General features: G+C 38.7%; 1 protein-coding gene across 2 annotated transcripts in view; it reads left to right on the top strand.

Annotated features, from left to right (window-relative positions):
• The window catches only part of DKK2 (dickkopf Wnt signaling pathway inhibitor 2), a 610668-nt gene that overhangs the window by 127582 nt on the left and 462824 nt on the right, over positions 1-20262 (top strand). For both annotated transcript variants that reach the window (XM_081484648.1, XM_081484660.1), the window contains one exon: positions 12386-12497. The gene's annotated coding sequence lies outside the window, so the exon portion shown is untranslated. The remainder of the gene's footprint in view (positions 1-12385; positions 12498-20262) is intronic.

Here is a 20262-nt window from a genome sequence, read left to right as displayed (position 1 = left end):
CCATCAATCTTTCCCAGCATCAGGGTCTTTTCGAATGAGTCAGCTCTTCGCATCAGGTGGCCAAGGTATTGGACCTTCAGCTTCAGCATCAGTCTTTCCAATGAATATTCGTGATGGATTTCCTTTAGGATTGATTGGTTTGATCTCCTTGAAGTCCAGGGGACACCAAAGAGTCTTCTCCAGCACTACAGTTCGAAGGCATCAATTCTTCGGCACTCAGTCTTTTTTATTGTCCAACTCTCCATCCATACATGACTACTAGGAAAACCATAGCCTTGACTATACAGACCTTTGTAAGCAAAGTAATGTCTCTGCTTTTTAATACAATTGTCTAGGTTTGTCATTGCTTCTTTTCCAAGGATCAAGTGTCTTTTAATATAATGGCTACTGTCACCATCCACAATGATTTTGGAGCCCAAGAAAATAAACTCTGTCACTGTTTCCATTGTTTCTCCATCTATTTGCCATGAAGTGATGGGACCGGATGTCATGATCTTCATTTTTTGAGTGTAGAGTTTTAAGCCAGCTTTTTCACTCTTCTGTTTCACTTTCATCAGGAGGCATTTTAGTTCTTCTTCACTTTCTGCCATAAGAGTGGTGCCTTCTGCATATCTAAGGTTATTGATAATTCTTCTGGCAATCTTGATTCCAGCAGCTAATGCTGCAGTAACAGTCACTGCTGCTGCCACTGCTGAGTGTGTGATGGAAGGGTCTGCTTTTGTCTGAATAGACACTAGAGGACCTCCAGAAGTCCCAGGCTACTCTAAGAAAACTTGATTATGAAGGGAAAGGGAGGATAAAGGGCCTCAGATTAAAAAAAAAAAAGTAGGATCAAAGAAGAAAAATGTTTATTTTAGGATGGAAAAGTCCTGAACTTGTTTTTGACTAAATGGACTAAAAAGACATAAGTTAGCAATGGGAGAAACAGGACAGTGAGGGAGATAACTACTAAAGCAAAGGAGATGGCTGAAGTTCAGTTCAGTTCAGTCATTCAGTCATATGCGACTTTTTGTCACCCCATGAACCACAGCATGCCAGGCCTCCCAGTCCATCACCAACTCCCAGAGTCTACCCAAACCCATGTCCATTGAGTCGGTGATGCCATCCAACCATTTCATCCTTTGTCATCCCCTTCTCCTCCTGCCCTCAATCTTTCCCAGCATCAGGAACTTTTCAGATGAGTCAGCTCTTCACATGAGGTGGCCAAAGTATTGGAGTTTCAGCTTCAACATCAGTCCTTCCAATGAACACCCAGGACTGATCTCCTCTAGGATGGACTGGTTGGATCTCCTTGCAGTCCAAGGGACTCTCAAGAGTCTTCTCCAACACCACAGTTCAAAAGCATCGGTGCTCAGCTTTCTTTATAGTCCAACTCACACATCCATACATGACCACTGGAAAAACCATAGCCTTGACTAGACAGACCTTTGTTGGCAAAGTAATGTCTCTGCTTTTTAATATTATATATCAGTTCAGTTCAGTTCAGTTCAGTCGCTCAGTCGTGTCCGACTCTTTGCGACCCCATGAATTGCAGCACGCCAGGCCTCCCTGTCCATCACCAACTCCCGGAGTCTACCCAAACCCATGTCCATCGAGTCGGTGATGCCATCCAACCATCTCATCCTCTGTCGTCCCCTTCTCCTCCCGCCCCCAATCCTACCCAGCATTAGGGTCTTTTCCAATGAGTCAACCCTTCGCATGAGGTGGCCAAAGTATTGGAGTTTCAGCTTCAACATCAGACCTTCCAATGAACACCCAGGATTGATGTCTTTTAGGATGGATTGATTGGATCTCCTTGCAGTCCAAGGGACTCTCAAGAGTCTTCTCCAACACCACTGTTCAAAAGCATCAATACTTCGGCGCTCAGCTTTCTTAACCATCCAACTCTCACATCCATACATGACCACTGGAAAAACCATAGCCTTGACTAGACGGACTTTTGTTGGCAAAGTAATGTCTCTGCTTTTAAATATGCTATCTAGGTTGGCCATAACCTTCCTTCCAAGGAGTAAGTGTCTTTTAATTTCATGGCTGCAGTCACCATCAGCAGTGATTCTGGAGCCCCCCAAAATAAAGTCTGACACTGTTTCTACTGTTTCCCCATTTATTTGCAATGAAGTGATGGGACCAGATGCCATGATCTTAGTTTTCTGAACATTGAGCTTTAAGCCAACTTTTCCCTCTCCTCTTTAACTTTCATCAAGAGGCTCTTTAGTTCTTCTTCACTTTCTGCCATAAGGGTGGTGTCATCTGCATATCTGAGGTTATTGATATTTCTCCTGGCAATCTTGATTCCAGCTTGTGCTTCTTCTAGCCCAGCGTTTCTCATGATGTACTCTGCATAGAAGTTAAATAAGCAGGGTGACAATATACAGCCTTGATGGACTCCTTTTCCTATTTGGAACCAGTCTGTTGTTCCATGTCCAATTCTAACTGTTGCTTCCTAACCTGCATACAGGTTTCTCAAGAGACAGGTCAGGTGGTCTGGTATTGCGATCTCTTTCAGAATTTTCCACAGTTTATTGTGATCCACACAGTCAAAGGCTTTGGCATAGTCAATACAGCAGAAATAGATGTTTTTCTGATACTCGTTTGCTTTTTCGATGATCCGGTGGATGTTGGCAATTTGATCTCTGGTTCCTCTGCCTTTCTAAAACCAGCTTGAACATCTAGAATTTCACGGTTCATGTATTGCTGAAGCCTGGCTTGGAGAATTTTAAGCATTACTTTACTAGCGTGTGAGATGAGTGCAATTGTGTGGTAGTTTGAGCATTCTTTGGCATTGCCTTTCTTTGGGATTAGAATGATAACTGACCTTTTCCAGTCCTGTGGCCACTGCTGAGTTTTCCAGATTTGCTGGCATATTGAGTGCAGCACTTTCACAGTGTCATCTTTCAGGATTTGAAATAGCTCAACTGGAATTCCATCACCTCCACTAGCTTTGTTATTAGTGATGCTTCCTAAGGCCCACTTGACTTCACATTCCAGGATGTCTGGCTCTAGGTGAGTGATCACACCATCGTGATTATCTGGGTCGTGAAGAACTCTTTGGTAGAATTCTTCTGTGTATTCTTGCCATCTCTTCTTAATATCTTCTGCTTCTGTTAGGTCCCTATCATTTCTGTCCTTTATTGAGCCCATCTTTGCATGAAATGTTCCCTTGGTATCTCTAATTTTCTTGAAAAGATCTCTAGTCTTTCCCATTCTGTTGTTTTCCTCTATTTCTTTGCATTTATCACTGAGGAAGGCTTTTTTATCTCTTCTTGCTATTCTTTGGAACTCTGCATTGAAATGGGTATATCTTTCCTTTTCTCCTTTGCTTTTCGCTTCCCATCTTTTCACAGCTATTTGTAAGGCCTCCTCCGACAGCCCTTTTGCTTTTTTGCATTTCTTTTTCTTGGGGATGGTCTTGATTCCTGTCTCGTGTACAATGTCATGAACCTCCATCCATAGTTCATCAGGTATTCTATCAGATCTAGTCCTTTAAATCTGTTTCTCACTTCTACTGTTTTTCTACTGTATTTCTCACTTCTACTGTATAAGGAATTTGATTTAGGTCATACCTGAATGGTCTAGTGGTTTTCTCCACTTTCTTCAATTTCAGTCTGAATTTGGCAGTAAGGGTTTCATGATCTGATCCACAGTCAGCTCCTGGTCTTGTTTTTGCTGACTGTATAGAGCTTCTCCATCTTTAGAATAAATGACAGGTAAGAAAATTGTAAATGAAAGTAGCTGTCATTTGTATCTCTACTGACTTTCTATTTCTTTTATGAAGTGTTATATGTTCTAGATGAATTGGCTCCTTTATCATAATAAAATGCTCCCCCTTACCCCTAGTAACATTCCTTCTTGTGAAGTCAATTTTGTCTGATATTAATAGAGCTACTGCAGTTTTCTTATGAGTAGCATCAGCATTTTATATCATTTTCCATCCTTTAATTTTTTCTAGAATGGTTGTATTTTTATGTTTATAGCGAGTTTCTAGGAGATAGCATACAGCCAATTCTTTCTGTTTTATCCAGTCTGATCATCTTTGTCTTTTAATTAGAAGGTTTAAGATTATTTAAATTTAATGTAATTATTAATATAATTTGGCTTAAGTTATCCACCTTGCTGTTTGTTTTCTGTATATTTCATCTCCATATGTTCTTTATTACTTCCCTCTTTTGATTTTTGATTATTCCATGTTTTTAATACTCTATTTGTTTTAATTCCCATTTTCATATTAACTGTATCTTGATTTTTTTAAAGCACTTTCTCTCAGATTTATAATAGACATCTTTAACTTATTAGTTTTCCTTCAAAAATACTAAATCAATTTATATATTATGCAGGAAGCTTATAACTGTATGTAGGCATATCTCATTTTATTTCACCTTGCTTTATTGTACTTTGTAGATAATGCCTGTATTTGTTAAAGCAAATTGATGGTTTGTGATAGCCCTGCTTCAAGCAAGTATATTGGTGTAATTTTCCAGTAGCATTTGGTTACTTTGTGTCTCTGTACCATGTTTTGGTAATTCTCAGAATTTTCAAACTTTTCATTAGTATATTTGTTATCGTGTGACTAATGATCTTTGATGTTATTATTGCAAGATGATTACGACTCATTGAAGGCTCAGATGATGGTTAGCATTTTTTTAACACTAAAATATTTTAAAGTATGTGCATTCTCTTTTGCAGACATAATAGTTTTGCACACATAACATACTACAATATAGTGAAAACATAACTTTTATATGCAGTAGGAAATTAAAAAATTCATGTAAGTCACTTTATTGCAGTATCTGCTTTTTGCAATAGTCTGGAACTGAACCTGCAGTATCTCCAAGTATTTTATTTCCCTTCCTATCCTTTGTGCTACTATTCTAATAATTTTATTTCCATATATCTTATAAACAACACAATACATAATTTTTTATTAAATAATCACTTTAACTTTTAAGGAAATTTTTTAAGATGAGAGGAGTGTTTTTTTATACTTACATATTTATCATTTCTGGTGTCCTTCATTCACTTACACAGACATGAGTTTCTATCTGATATCATCTTCCTTTTGCCTGAAAAACTTCCTTTAACAATTACTTGCAGTGAACGTTCACTAGCAAGAAGTTCTCTCAAATGACTTTGCTGAGTATAGGATTCTGTGTTGAATCTACCACCTGCCCTGGCTCTGCACTTTAAAGATGCCTTTCTATTGTTTTCTAGCTTGTATAGTTTGCAACAAGAATTCTGTAATTATTTTAATTTTTGATTCTCTGTATGTAATATGCCCCTTTCTCCCCTGCTGCTTTAAGATTGTCTCTTTATGTCTGCTTTTCAACAATTTGATTTTGTGGCTTGGTGGTTTTCTTTGTGCTTATCCTGTTTAGGAGTTGTTGAGTTCTAGAAATTTTTCATTTCTAGATTTCATTAAATTAGAAAAAAGTGTATAGCCATTAGTTTCTCATCTATTCCACCCTTCTCCTACTTTGTTGTATAATTGTGTTTCTGGTTATACATAGGTTAGAACAGTTGATATTGTCACTCGGGTAACTATGGCTTTCCCCATACCTTTCTTTTCTAGTCTTTTTTCCTCTGTGGATTTCACTTGGATAGTTTCTATTGTTTCATTCAAGTTCATTCATGTTTTGTTCAACTATGTCTATTTTTATTTTAGATACTGTATTTTTTATATTTAGAAGTTCTATTCATGTTTCATTTGTTTGCTTATTGTAGCCGTAATTTCTTTTAAATCTTTGAACATATTGAAACTAGCCATTTTAACTGTGTTTGCTAATTCTTTCATGTCTGTTTATGTTTCTGTTGATTTTTTCATATGTCTAGAAATTCTTTTTCCACATCTAAAAATGTTTTTCTTGGATGCCAGACATTGTGAAATCTTGTTGTTGACTGCTTAATTTTCTTGTGACCTTTAAATATTTTTTATTGAACTATAGTTGATTAACAGTGTTAATTTCTTCTATGTAGCAGTGATTCAGTTATATATATATGCCTATATATGTTCATATTCTTTTCTATTATGGTTTATCATGGAATATTGAATATAGTTCCCTGTGTTATACAATATAACCCTGTTGTTTATCCATACTATATATAAATTTGCCTATGCTAATCCCAAACTTCCAATCCTTCCCTCCCCCACCCTCCTCCTCCCTTGGCAACCACAGGTCTGTTCTCTGTGAGTCTATTTTTATTTTGTAGATATGTTGATTTGTGTCATATTTTAGATTCCACTTCATATGATATTTGTTTTTATCTTTCTGACTTTGCTTATGATAATCTATAGGTCCATCCCTGTTGCTGCATATGGCATTATTTCATTTTTGGTGGTTAAGTAATCAATTCTTAACCATCTTTATTCATAAAGTCACATCTTAAAGTCACATAATAAAGTCACATCATAAAGTCACATAATAAAGTCACATCTTTATTCATTCATCTGTTGATGGACATTTAGGTTGTTTCTGTGTTTTGGCTATTGTAAATAATACTGCTATGAATATTGGGGTGCCTTCATATTTTCAAATTATAATTTTGTCTGGACATATGCCTAGGAGTGGGATTGCTGGATCATACGGCAACTCTGTTTTTAGTTTTTTGAGGAAGCTCCACACTAGTACCCACAGTGGCTGCACCAGTTTACATTCCTACCAAGAACATAGGACGATTCCCTTTTCTCCTCACCCTCTCCAGCATTTGTTATTTTTAGATATTTTAATGATGACCATTCTGTGGTCTTTAAATACTGTTGGACTTTGTTCTGGCTGACAGTTAGGATACCTGTGGATTACGTTGATTCTTTCAAGGGTTGCTTTTAAAGTCTTTAGGGCATATATGAAGTAGACTTTATTCTGTGGCTAGTTAAGCCCTTCTACTTCCAGATGTTCAAGCTGGTTTTAGAAAAGGCAGAGGAACCAGAGATCAAATTGCCAATATCTGCTGGATCATCGAAAAAGCAAGAGAGTTCCAGAAAAACATCTATTTCTGCTTTATTGACTATGCCAAAGCCTTTGACTGTGTGGATCACAATAAATTGTGGAAAATTCTGAAAGAGATGGGAATACCAGACCATCTGACCTGTCTCTTGAGAAACCTGTATGCAGGTCAGGAAGCAACAAAACTGGACATGGAACAACAGACTGGTTCCAAATAGGAAAAGGAGTATGTCAAGGCTGTATATTGTCACCCTGCTTATTTAACTTCTATGCAGAGTACATCATGAGAAACGCTGGGCTAGAAGAAACACAAGCTGGAATCAAGATTGCCAGGAGAAATATCAATAACCTCAGATATGCGGATGACACCACCCTTATGGCAGAAAGTGAAGAAGAACTAAAGAGCCTCTTGATGAAAGTTAAAGAGGAGAGTGAAAAAGTTGGCTTAAAGCTCAACATTCAGAAAATGAAGATGATGGCATCTGGTCCTATCACTTCATGGGAAATAGATGGGGAAACAGTGGAAACAATGCCAGACTTTATTTTTTTGGGCTCCAGAATCACTGCAGATGGTGATTGCAGCCATGAAATTAAAAGACGCTTACTCCTTGGAAGGAAGGTTATGGCCAACTTAGATAGCATATTTAAAAGCAGAGACATTACTTTGCCAACAAAGGTCTGTCTAGTCAAGGATATGGTTTTTCCAGTGGTCATGTATGGATGTGAGAGTTGGACGGTGAAGAAAGCTGAGCGCCGCAGAATTGATGCTTTTGAACAGTGATGTTGGAGAAGACTCTTGAGAGTCCCTTGGACTGCGAGGAGATCCAACCAGTCCATCCTAAAGGAGTTCAATCCTGAGTGTTCATTGGAAGGACTGATGTTGAAGCTGAAACTCCAATACTTTGGCCACCTCATGTGAAGAGTTGACTCATTGGAAAAGACCCTAATGCTGGGTAGGATTAGGGGCAGGAGGAGAAGGGGACGACAGAGGATGAGATGGTTGGATGGCATCACCGACTCGATGGACATGGGTTTGGGTAGACTCCGGGAGTTGGTGATGGACAGAGAGGCCTGACGTGCTGCAATTCATGGGGTCGCAAAGAGTCAGACACAACTGAGTGACTGAACTGAACTTACTGAGGTATAATCTTTGGGATGTCTACTCAGTTCCCATGTATGTAATGAGGTCTCTTCACTTTGAATTGCAGAATTCTTCATGATGACTATCAGTCTGGTAGGCACAAAAATGTGTTACTCAGACAAAGTCTTAGGGAACTCTTATTTAGATTTCTAGAACTTTTAAATTTCTCTATTCTGTCCTCTACATTTTAGATACTTTAGCTTCTCTGAACTCTGATTTGTCTCCTTAATTCAGGAAGACTCTGAGGCCCTGTTTGCATTTTGCCATCCTAGTCTATGGTCTGAAAACTGTCCCCAGGCAAAATATGGAAAATTGTAAGATCACCTCCTTTATTTCCCTTTTCTAAGGAATTAGAATCCTACATTGTCATCCTTGTTTGAAAACAGTTGTTTTACTATTTTGTCTAACTTTCTAGTTATTTACGATGAAGTTGTAATAATTCTTAACCCCATTACTCCCTAATGACTCTAATGGAGAAAGATGCAGTAATTTTATCAAATGTTTAAAAGTGGTAGCAATTTGTGAAAGTAAAGTAAAATATGGCAATATTTATGAAAATATGTGTAGCTATATACATTGAATGACCTGATCTTATAAATGTATACCCAGTGATTAAAAGAAAGTTATTCAAAAAGAAATGATGATATTCTGTGATATAATGTAATTATACTATTAAATTCCTCTAATAGGGCCGGAATCTTTGTAAGATTTTTAATATAGCATTTGTGTGCAGATTTGTTTCTTCCTAATAGTACTGAATTTCTGGCAAGTGATTGAACAAAACAAGGGCATTAAGAACATTTATTTTTTAGAATTTTGATTTTTTAATAGAACCAGCAAAATTATAACAGTAAAAAAATAAAATCAGATTGCATGGCATTTCCTTACATTTAGTACTCTGTGTGTGTAATCATATGAGTTTGCAGACTTTTCAGGATCTTTTCTGTAATTAGGGGTTCTAAAGGTCTTAATCTAATATTTAAAAACAGTAGATGATAAATCTAACCATGAATTTAGTATTAAATATTTTAGTCCTGATATTCTCATGGAAAAATTGAATACTAAAGGTAAAAATTATTCATATTTTTATGCTATTATAGTCCACTGCCTTGTCATTATTGATCTTTTTAGATATTTGTAACAACATCTAGCATTATTTAATGATCAGTTAATTGGGATCTTGTGTTGCCAGCTATACTTTCTTCCTTCAGCAAATATGGCTTTCTAACTCAGGGCATACACTTTTGTTTTGTGGGCCTGAACAAGCCCATAGACATAATATTTCAACTTGTGCATGGTTGGCACATACAGTGTTTTTTCCACCCCCAAAGCAATTCTAACTTGGACAGTGTTTTAGAGCTGCCTTCTTTATGTGGGGCATCATTTCTCCACGTTGTCATTGTCATAATAGCTCCCCATTCTAGCCATTAATGTTAACTTTTTTCATTCAGGAGGTGTATTTGTGGCCTTAGGCCTGTCCTCTTCATGGATTTAAGATACGTGCTTGATCTCTGGTCTAGAGTAACAGAGAGAGCTAGAATAATGGAGAATGAGACTATTAAAAGGACTGAAAAGTAGTCCTTTTATAGGTTTACACATGGTTCCTATAGTTTTCATCTCAGATTATGGATTTAATATTCTTAATTCTTAAAGAAGAAGAACGAAGTTGTATTTGTCTTAACTTAGTACTTATTTCTCCAAGAGATTGGACCTGAATAAGGGAACAGATAAACCTGCATTCTTCAACTAATGGAAGAAAGATTTAATCAAAAAGGAAGTTGGTAAAAGGCAACTTTCTATGGGAAAAGAGGCTGGAGGGTAGAGAAGACCTATTTTCTTTTTCTCTTCCATCAGTTGGAGGCAAAAACTTGCTGTTCCTTTAAACTTTAAATTAATTTAAGTTCTTGCCTTTGTCATGGCAAGACATTTACCTAGAGAAAAATCTGTTAGTACCATAGCTAGTGATTCAATATGCACAGAAATTACTATGGAGAACATAGGTTCCCTTTTAATGAATATCCATGGGCAATAGGTAAAAGCAAAGTATGTGAAATGATACACAGTATTTTATTTTACATTCACCTCAGAATAAGAGGAAACTAGGAAGGCTCAGAAAAATTTTGTTCTTAGATTGCTCATTTCTTTCTCCATTAATTTGTATTTCCTTTGAGCAAAGTGAATAACTTTGCATTATGGAACATATTGTGTTTGTAGAAGCAGTATTGTATGTTGGCCCATCTGGTGGGGGAACTTGTTCCCTTTTGTAAAAAACCTTGCCTGTGTGTTATGACATCATTCCTTATAAAGGTAGAGATAGATTATTGTGCACATATAACATAATGAATTTATATGAGATATAGTGACTATCCCATGAGTGAGGGAACAAGACATAATTTGGGGTTGGAGCCTAGAGTGATTTATGAAGGTCATTGTCTTACAAGTTCAGATGCTTTCCATATGGCGTTGGAGAAACCCCCTTATGTACTGTATGTATAAAACATATGTAGCAAATTAGTTTCTCTTACATTTTTTTTCCCTAAATATGTTTTAGTTTAAAAATGACAGTGTCTTTTGTTTATCTGTAAAATGCTATATATTTTTTTTTCTAAGAGAGGGATTATTTGTTAATAAGAAATGAGAGTTTTTAAATGAGGCTGACAGAATCAAGTGTGAGCCCCTTTGACACTGGGCCTTGCTGTGGCTTGGGTGCCAAAGTTTCCCATCTCATTGGATTTATGGCTTAACTTCTGTATCACGCTTAACTTGAGTGTGCTCAGCAATGTGACCTTGTCTGGGAAGAGGAAAAATGGATGGTTCATTTTCCAGCTGTAGTGTATTATATTTCCATCTAATTGCATTTTCAAATAGATGTGAAGATGCAACTACTTCCACTTAAAAGGAAATTGCTCTACTTAAAGAAACATGGAGAATGGATTAGGAGTAATAATCAGAATCGAAAGTATTTTATACCTAAAAGAATAAGCTTTTGTTTGACCTAAGCAACAATCCTATTGATGGATTTTTTTTTTTTTTTTGGTCTTTGGTTTTAGTTGTGAAGACTTAAAGGGTACATGCCCTCAGACTCTTGTCCAGTTTTTTCTAAACCTTTAGGAATTGTCTGATTTTATAAACCTTACCCACTAAAATCTATAGTCTACATATTCCTTTTTAATACTGAAAAGCATGAGTGCTTTTCCAAATTTCATATTTTCTTTGAAAAAAATTGTAATGCAATTTGAAAATCTGGAAACTCACTGGGATGTGACAAAAACAAGACTGGAAATCATTGGAGCTTTAACCTCAAAGCAAGAGACTACCTAAACATTTTTGTTGGAGAAAAGTTTCTTGTCTTATTAAACACGTCTGGCTGGATGTATGTATGCAGTTGGTCTATATCTCACTTATGGTATCCATCAAAACTGAAATATTCAGCTAGGATTATAGAATATTCACAGTCATACAGTTACTAAATCACATGTTACAGTAGTGTAATGATTACTTCTTGGTTTACAAATACTGATAAGTGTGTTTGGAAAATATTCTTAGAAGATAAAAATAAAATCTGGAAATATATGACTTTCTTTTTAGTTGGGCCAGAGCAAAGTACCTAGAAAATCATTAACCAGGATGAGGGGGATATTAGGATTTGAACAGAGTTTTTTAGCTTTTGATCTCCAGATTTAACTCAAAATGAACAGGTATTTGTGTAAGCATATATATATTTGTATATGCAATAATACATTCAAATTCAGCAATAATATTAAATTATCATTAAGGGATTAAAATACATCAGTAGTTCATCTTGGCAGAATGTCTACCAGCTCCCATCTAGTGCCACCAAAGCCTGATAACTGTATTTTAATTTCTATGCAACAGTTGGTGTCTGTGCACCAGAATGTGTGAGCTATCTGCTTATCTTTGGAGGAAAAAAGAATTGCTCCAGTGAAGTTTTAACAATTGCTTTGACAACTAGCTTTTTAGATAATACTTTTCCTGTAGATAAAGAAGGGGTACTGGTCTATGCAACTGTCAATTTAGCTCTTTCAGAATCGCCATGATCGTTTGCTATAATGAAAATTTCCCTCCATGTAGGCGGGCAAATTTTGATCTCAGTGTAAATCTTCCTCTTTCTTCATTCTTCTCACAGACAGCTCATACAGCTGTGTACTCTGTTTCCTCAGCAAAGGCATGTGCAGCTACAGTAGTGTGATTTGGGTGTGAGGAAGTTGTACAGTAGCAGGTCCTCTGAATGTCTTTCTCCTTGTTCTCCGTGTTACAGCTGTGTGTGTGCCACATTCCTTAACAGATTTCCATGGGATCATGGTTGGCTTTGGAGACTGAGGAAAGAAGATAGAACTCTGTGAAGTCCGAACATCTGTTAGAGTCATGAATGGCTATGGGGATGAGCTCATCAGCAGGTAGGTCAACTAACTACTCAACCCAGCTATCATCAGCCAGATTCACTACTGTTGCCCCGTTGAGAATCCCTAATGTGTCCCAGGGGACATGAGATTAGATAGTCATCCAAAGAGCTAATTTCCTCCTTTCTTGGGGTGGTGGTGGGGGTGGGGATGAGAATGTGGAAGAAACGGGAATGTGAAAGGCCATTTCTGGAGATGTATTTGAGTAACTCACACCATGACATGTAAAAGAAAACAAAACAGCAAGTAGAGATCAACAAGCCTTCACTCTGGTTTGTCCTCCAGAGACAAGACTCACTACATCTTGAAGGAGGATGTTAACCTAGATTCTATTTCTATCTTTGAACATTATTTCTCAAACTAGGCTCACAGAGAATCCTCGTGGCCCACTCAGCATAGTGGGCCCGCTCAACATGGTTTATCACTAAAAGGGATGCTTTTCTCTAATTCACAAATAAACAAAAAGGGACAAAAGGAAAATATGTGAAATAAACTGATATCATGCCTGGTATCTTCTTAATACTACTGTTTTACTCCATAAATTTAGTCCTTATTATTTCTAATTAGGTCTACATTTGTTAAATTCTACTGTTTGGTAGGCAGACCACTAGGTTGGAAATATGTACATGAATCATACACACATCCTGTCTTTAATCATCTTCCAGTCCAGTGGAACAGACAGGCACATAGAATTTCATTTTGTTGGGGAGCAGTAGCAGATGAACCAGAAACAAATAACTACGAATTGAACAATTTTGAAATTAGATTTTCTTGAATGTTTTTGAAGATGTAATGATTTATATACATGTAGTGTGAACTGTATTTTCCATCAGTTAAGTATGTTCCTAATTTTTTGTGATGGCATTAAATGATGGTATGGGGGAGGTGTACCAGCTGTAAAACTGGGCTTAAATCTCTGCTCATGAGCACAGTGAGTTTCTGAGTTTCACCTTCTTCATCTGCATTACTTGGGTGATAATGCTTTCTATGCAAGACTGTTGAGAGAGAAACTGCGTGTAAAGTGCCAGCACTTGCTTGCAGATGTGGAAATCTTTGCTACATCTCAACTGAGTGGTAGTATAATAACACTTTTGGATAGTCTAGTGATGAGGAATAAATTTTCTGGTGACAAAATAGTAATGATTAGAAATAAATAGGGACTCAAATGCCAATAATTACGGGTTGAGGTATAATGTGGGGCCATATTATTGCTAGGGAACTTACCAACTTTCAACTAAAAAGTTCTCAAACCTGTGGTGATTGATATATCACTATCTTATCCTCCTTGTGATTACTTCCTCTGTGTATTGTCTCATGATATTACAGAACGAGTTAGAAAGCGCTATAGGGGTCATCTAGTGCTGCTTCCTCCATTCTGGAATTGAGAGTGGGAGGCCCCAGTCTTTCTGTTCGTTAGTAATAGGCCTAGGAGAACTCACATGTGTTGAGATCACAGATCTTTTCTCTATCCCATCTGGCCTCCTACTCGTGCTTTCTGCAGGTGACCTCCTGGTTGTTTGTGTGCACACAAACACTTTTCTGCAGTCTACCTGGTGCCTGACACATCAGGCTTCTGGGTGACATTGATAATATTACTCTGGTTGGTTACTCTGGTTGCTTACTCTCTTTATATTTCCTTTCCCCAGAACTTATTTTCTTAATGTTTCAAATCAGTGTCAAATATTTGACAGATGTTTTCCAAAGTGGCCTTTTGTTGCTTACTTAGAGTGGAAATATTAATGCTTGAAACAAAACTGTGTTCATGTTTTTAGTAGACTCATTCCCCCACTCTCCTGCCCTTAACAGCTGGCTTTGTTTCTTCCAGTCCTAGACTTTTAAAAGCATGTTCCTTTTCACTTGTTTTGTGTTAATATGTTTCAGAAGTGTTCATTAAGTGGATCAATTTTTCCTCCCCTTTCAACACTAGAAAACAAAACAAGTTGAATCATGTCAAAAACAAGTAGTCCACAGGGATGAAATAAGTATCATGGTCTTTCTGGATATAATTTAAAATTTTGAGGCCATATCATTTTGTGAATTCTATAGAGACTGGTTAAATACCACTAGGGAGGAAAAGTTTGTTATATAGAAAAGCAAATACTTTTTTTTTTTTTTTATAGCTTTGAATCCCTAAGCTTTGAAGAATTTATTATGAAAGTGACCCAGTAATCCATAGGCTGGAATTTTTATACTACATTGTCAGGTTATGAATAAAATACCCTGTTGTATTTATATAAGACAAAAGCATTTTAAGATTTATTGCTTTTAAAATACATAATAAGCTTTATACCAATATACGATATGGATTCCCTCACAACATATATTATTGCTATATAATTAAACATATTTTGGTGTGTAGGATGTTTGTAGCCTCAGTATTACAAAATACCTCATTGCCCAGATGTGGCTGCTCATTAAGCATTTCTTGAGGGACAAATAGTTGTCTAGAAATTGCCTCAGAAATCACATGGGGATTTTGGATCAAGATGGAGAAGTGAGAGGATGTGTGGCCCACAAACACATCAAAAATGCATCAACATGAGGATCAATTCTTATTGAAAACTAACTGGTGGAGGGACTCCTGTACAACCAAGGCTGTAAGAAAGATACATATATGATCGGCTCAGAAGGAGAGAAAATCAATCAGGTTAGGATCTATGCCCCTGATGGGACTCAGAAGAAAGGGTGAATACATGGGCAAACACCAGCCCTGAGGAGTGACTGGTTTAAGCTGCATATTGGATGACCCAGTCCTGAGGTCCTACCCGCAGAAAACAAACCCTTGAGAGGACTGCTGAGACCAACAGAAGGGCTGTGGGACTGCGCTCGTGAGGAGCATGTGTGCGATGGCTTACACAAAAAGCAGGGCAGAGAGAGGTCTGCCCTAGTGGACAGTGGGTTTCCCACGACTGTTTCTCCCTAGCCCCAGCTGAGCCAAGGCTCTGGCCCCACTTCCTCTGTGTCACAGCATGGCACTGGATCTGAGACAATCATAACAGGCGAAAAGATGACCATGGGATGCAGGGACCACCTGGTCCTGGACTGAAAGCCTGCTAAGGCCCTGGTTGTTTCATCACACCTCACCCCTGGGGCAAGAGTTGAGTGTGGAGAGAGGGTAAAGCACAGCTTCCCCGGTGGCTCAGATGATAAAGAATCTGCCTGCAATGCAGGAGACAGAGCTTTGATCCCTGGATTGGGTAGATCCCCTGGAGAAGGGGAGAAAGAAATGGCAACCCACTCCAGTATTCTTGTCTGGGAAATCCCATGGAGAGAGGAGCCTGGAGGGCTGTAGTCCATGGGGTCGCAAAAGAGTCACACGTGACTTTGTGTATTAGGGCTTCCCTTGTGGTTCAGTTGATAAAGAATCTGCCTGCAATGCAGGAGACCTGGGTCGGGAAGATCCCCTGGAGAAGGGAATGGCAACCCACTCCAACATTCTGGCCTGGAGAATTCCATGGACAGAGAAGCCTGGTGGGCTACAGTCCATGGGGTCTCAAAGAGTTAGACACAACCACGCAACTAACACAACAGCAACAAAGAGAAGGGAGCCAGCTTGGGCTGATGCTTGGGGCTTTTTGCTCCAGCAACTTAGGATCAGACCCCACCCCCAACAGGACTGTGGTCGCCACTGAGCAGAGGATGTCCTGCCATACCAGGTGCCAGCTTTAGCTCCTCTTCTTCAGCTTCACTCTACCCAGGCGGTAGCTGCCAGTACATCTAAAGAAAGACTTAATTTCGATCAACATCAAATCCAGCTCTCCCACCAAAGGCATGGGCACACACAGTCTGTACTGGGATGCTCCCACATAAAGTTGCCTGTTCAAGACTGCAGTAAGTTTCATCTGAAATTCATAAAGGCAGAGATAGTTAAGCAAAATGAACAGGCAAAGGAACAATTCTCAATTGAAAGAACAAGAAAAATAGGGAAAAAAGATCAAATAAACAATTCACCAGATAAAGAATTCAAAGCATCAGTAATAAAATGTTAACTGAATCAGGCAAAAGAGTTGATGTACGTAGTAAACACTTTAATAAGGAATTAGAAAATACAAAAAAGACCCCATGAGAAAGAATTCAATAGCTGAAATAACACAATAGAAGGAATGAATAGCAGACCAAGTTCTACAGAAGAATTCATAAGTGATCTTGGAGATAGAATGATAATAATCACACAGTTGAAATAGACAGACAAAAACAAAACAACAGCAACATATAAGCTCTCTAAGATAACATTAAAATTGCCAATGTTTGCATTATAGAGGCTCCAGAAGGAGAAGAGGGAGAAAGGTATTTAAAATGCATTTGAAGAAATGATAGTTGAAAACTTCCCAAACCTAAAGAAGGAAATAAATATCCAGGTACAGGAAGAACAGAGGAACCCAAAGAGACCCACACCATGATATAGCATAATTAAAATGGCAAAAGCTAAGATAAATAGACTTCTAAAGGCAGCAAGAGAAGAGCAAAGAGTCATGTACAAGGGAATCCCCATAAAGCCATCAGCTGATTTCTCAGTGGAAATCTTGCAGGCCAGAGAGAGTGACATATGTTGTCTTCAGTTCAGTCTCTCAGTGGTGTCCGACTCTTTGCGACCCCATGGACTGCAGCACGCCAGGCTTCCCTGTCCATCACCAATACCTGGAGTTTACTCAAACTCCTGTCCATTGAGTCAGTGATGCCTTCCAACCATCTCATCCTCTGTCATCCCCTTCTCCTCCTGCCCTCGATCTTTCCCAGCATCAGGGTCTTTTCAAAGGAGTCAGCTCTTCCCATCTGCTGGCCAAAGTATTGGAGTTTCAGCTTCAACATCAGTCCTTCCAATGAACACCCAGGACTGATCTCCTTTAGGAGGAACAGGTTGGATCTCCTTGCAGTCCAAGGGACTCTCAAGAGTCTTCTCCAACACCACAGTTCAAAAGCATCAATTCTTCTGTGCTCAGCTTTCCTTATAGTCCAACTCTCACATCCATATATGACTACTGGAAAAACCATAGCCTTGACTAGATGAGCCTTTGTTGGCAAAGTAATATCTCTGCTTTTTAATATGCTGTCTAGATTTCTAGGAGAAATATCAATAACCTCAGATATGCAGATGACACCACTCTTATGGCGGAAAGTGAAGAAGAACTAAAGAGCCTCTTGATGAAAGAGGAGAGTGAAAAAGTTGGCTGAAAGCTCAACATTCAGAAAACAGAGATCATGGCATCCGGTCCCATCACTTCATGGCAAATAGATGGGGAAACAGTGAAAACAGTGGCTGACTTTATTCTTTTGGGCTCCAAAATCACTGCAGATGGTGATTGCAGCAATGAAATTAAAAGATGCTTTCTCCTTGGAAGGAAAGTTATGACCAACCTAGACAGCATATTAAAAAGCAGAGACATTACTTTGCCACAAAGTCCGTCTAGTCAAGGCTATGGTTTTTCCAGTGGTCATGTACGGATGTGAGAGTTGAACTATAAAGAATGCTGAGCACCAAAGAATTGATGCTTTTGAACTGTGGTGTTGGAGCAGACTCTTGAGAGTCCCTTGGACTGCAAGGAGATCCAACCAGTCCATCCTAAAGGAGATCAGTCCTGGGTGTTCATTGGAAGGACTGATGTTGAAGCTGAAACTCCAATACTTTGGCCACCTGATGCGAAGACTGACTCATTTGAAAAGATCCTGATACTGGGAAAGATTGAGGGCAGGAGGAGAAGGGGACTACAGAGGATGAGATGGTTGGATGGTATCATCGACTCGATGGACGTGGGTTTGGGTGGACTCTGGGAGTTGGTGATGGACAGAGAGGCCTGGCGTGCTGCGGTTCATGGGGTTGCAAAGATATGACTGAGTGACTGAACTGAACTGAACTGAGTTTGGTCATAACTTTTCTTCCAAGGAGCAAGTGTTTTTTAATTTCATGGCTACAATCACCATCTTCAGTGATTTTGGAACCCAAAAGAGTAAAGTCAGACACTGTTTCCACTGTTTCTCCATCTATTATCCATGAAGTGATGGGACCAGATGCCATGATCTTTGTTTTCTGAATGTTGAGCTTTCAGCCAACTTTTTCACTCTCCTCTTTCACTTTCATCAAGAGGCTCTTTAGTTCTTCTTCACTTTCTGCCATAAGAGTGGTGTTGTTTGCTTATCTGAGGTTATTGATATTTCTCCCGGTAATCTTGATTCCAGCTTGTGTTTCTTCCAGCCCAGCGTTTCTCATGATGTACTCTGCATATAAGTTAAATAAGCAGAGTGACAATATACAGCCTTGATGTACTCCCTTTCCTATTTGGAACCAGTCTGTTGTTCCATGTCCAGTTCTAACTGTTGCTTCCTGACCTGCATACAGGTTTCTCAAGAGACAGGTTAGGTGGTCTGGTATTCCCATCTCTTTCAGAATTTTCCACAGTTTATTGCGATCCACACAGTCAAAGCCTTTGGCATAGTCAGTAAAGCAGAAATAGATGTTTTTCTGGAACTCTCTTGCTTTCTTGATGATCCAGTGGATATTGGCAATTTGATCTCTGGTTCCTCTGCCTTTACTAAAACCAGCTTGAACATCTGGAAGTTCACAGTTCACATATTATTGAAGCCTGGCTTGGAGAATTTTGAGCATTACTTTGCTAGCATGTGAGATGAGTGCAATTGTGCAGTAGTTTGAGCATTCTTTGGTATTGCCCTTCTTAGGGATTGGAATGAAAACTGACCTTTTCCAGTCCCGTGGCCCTGCTGAGTTTTCCAAATTTGCTGGCATATTGAGTTCAGCACTTTCACAGCATCATCTTTTAGGATTTAGACTAGCTTAACTGGAATTCCATCATCTCCACTAGCTTTTTTTTGTAGTGATGCTTCCTAAGGCCCACTTGACTTCACATTCCAGGATGTCTGGCCCTAGGTGTGTGATCACACCATCGTGATTATCTGGGTCGTGAGGATATTTTTTGTACAGTTCTTCTCTGTATTCTTGTCATCTCTTCTTAATATCTTCTGCTTCTGTTAGGTCCATACCATTTCTGTCCTTTATTGAGCCCATCTTTGCATGAAATGTTCCCCTGATATCTCCAGTTTTCTTGAAGAGATCTCTAGGTTGTCTTAATTATCTTTTATTTCAGTACAGACTACCCTATAATTTAGTAATTCTTCAGCTGAGGCCTTGGAGGGAGTGGAGCTGGAGCATCCAGTCTAGCTTCAGGCATTGCCTCAGGTGGCCTCCTCACTCTGTCTGAGAAGTTGGGCTGCTCACGTAATGGCTCTATTCTAAGAGTAATCAGAGTGAACTAAAGCATGAACCATGATTTATTAAAGCACATCATTACTTCTGCTGCATCCTATTGGTCACACTACTCAGAATCAACCTAGGTTCAGGAGGGAGAGAAATAGGTAAATGAGAAGAGTGGTAGGGAAGATAGAAATATCTGTACTTCACCACAAGAGTGGTGTTTTCCTAACAGAGAGTAAATAAAAACATTTTTTCCCGCATAGTCTCTGCAGTATGCTAGACATTGGGAGTAGAAGAGATTCCCAGTTAGTGGCTCAGTTGGTAAAGAATCTGCCTGTAATGCAGGAGACCATCTGCAGTGCAGAAGACCTGGCTTCAGTCCCTGGGTTGTGAAGATCCCCTGGAGAAATAAATGGCAACCCATTCCAGTATTCCTGCCTGGGAAATCCCATGGACAGAAGAACCTTGTGGGCTACAGTCCATGGAGTCACAAGAGTTGGATATGACTTAGCGACTAAACCACGAGGGTTTGAAGTCTTTGAAGAGATAATGGTCTTT

Source organism: Giraffa tippelskirchi, chromosome 1, assembly GCF_054371585.1.
Source record: "Giraffa tippelskirchi isolate mGirTip1 chromosome 1, T2T-mGirTip1v1.2.pri, whole genome shotgun sequence".
NCBI classification, from domain to species: Eukaryota; Metazoa; Chordata; class Mammalia; order Artiodactyla; family Giraffidae; genus Giraffa; species Giraffa tippelskirchi.
This window is presented reverse-complemented; position numbering and strand designations above follow the sequence as displayed.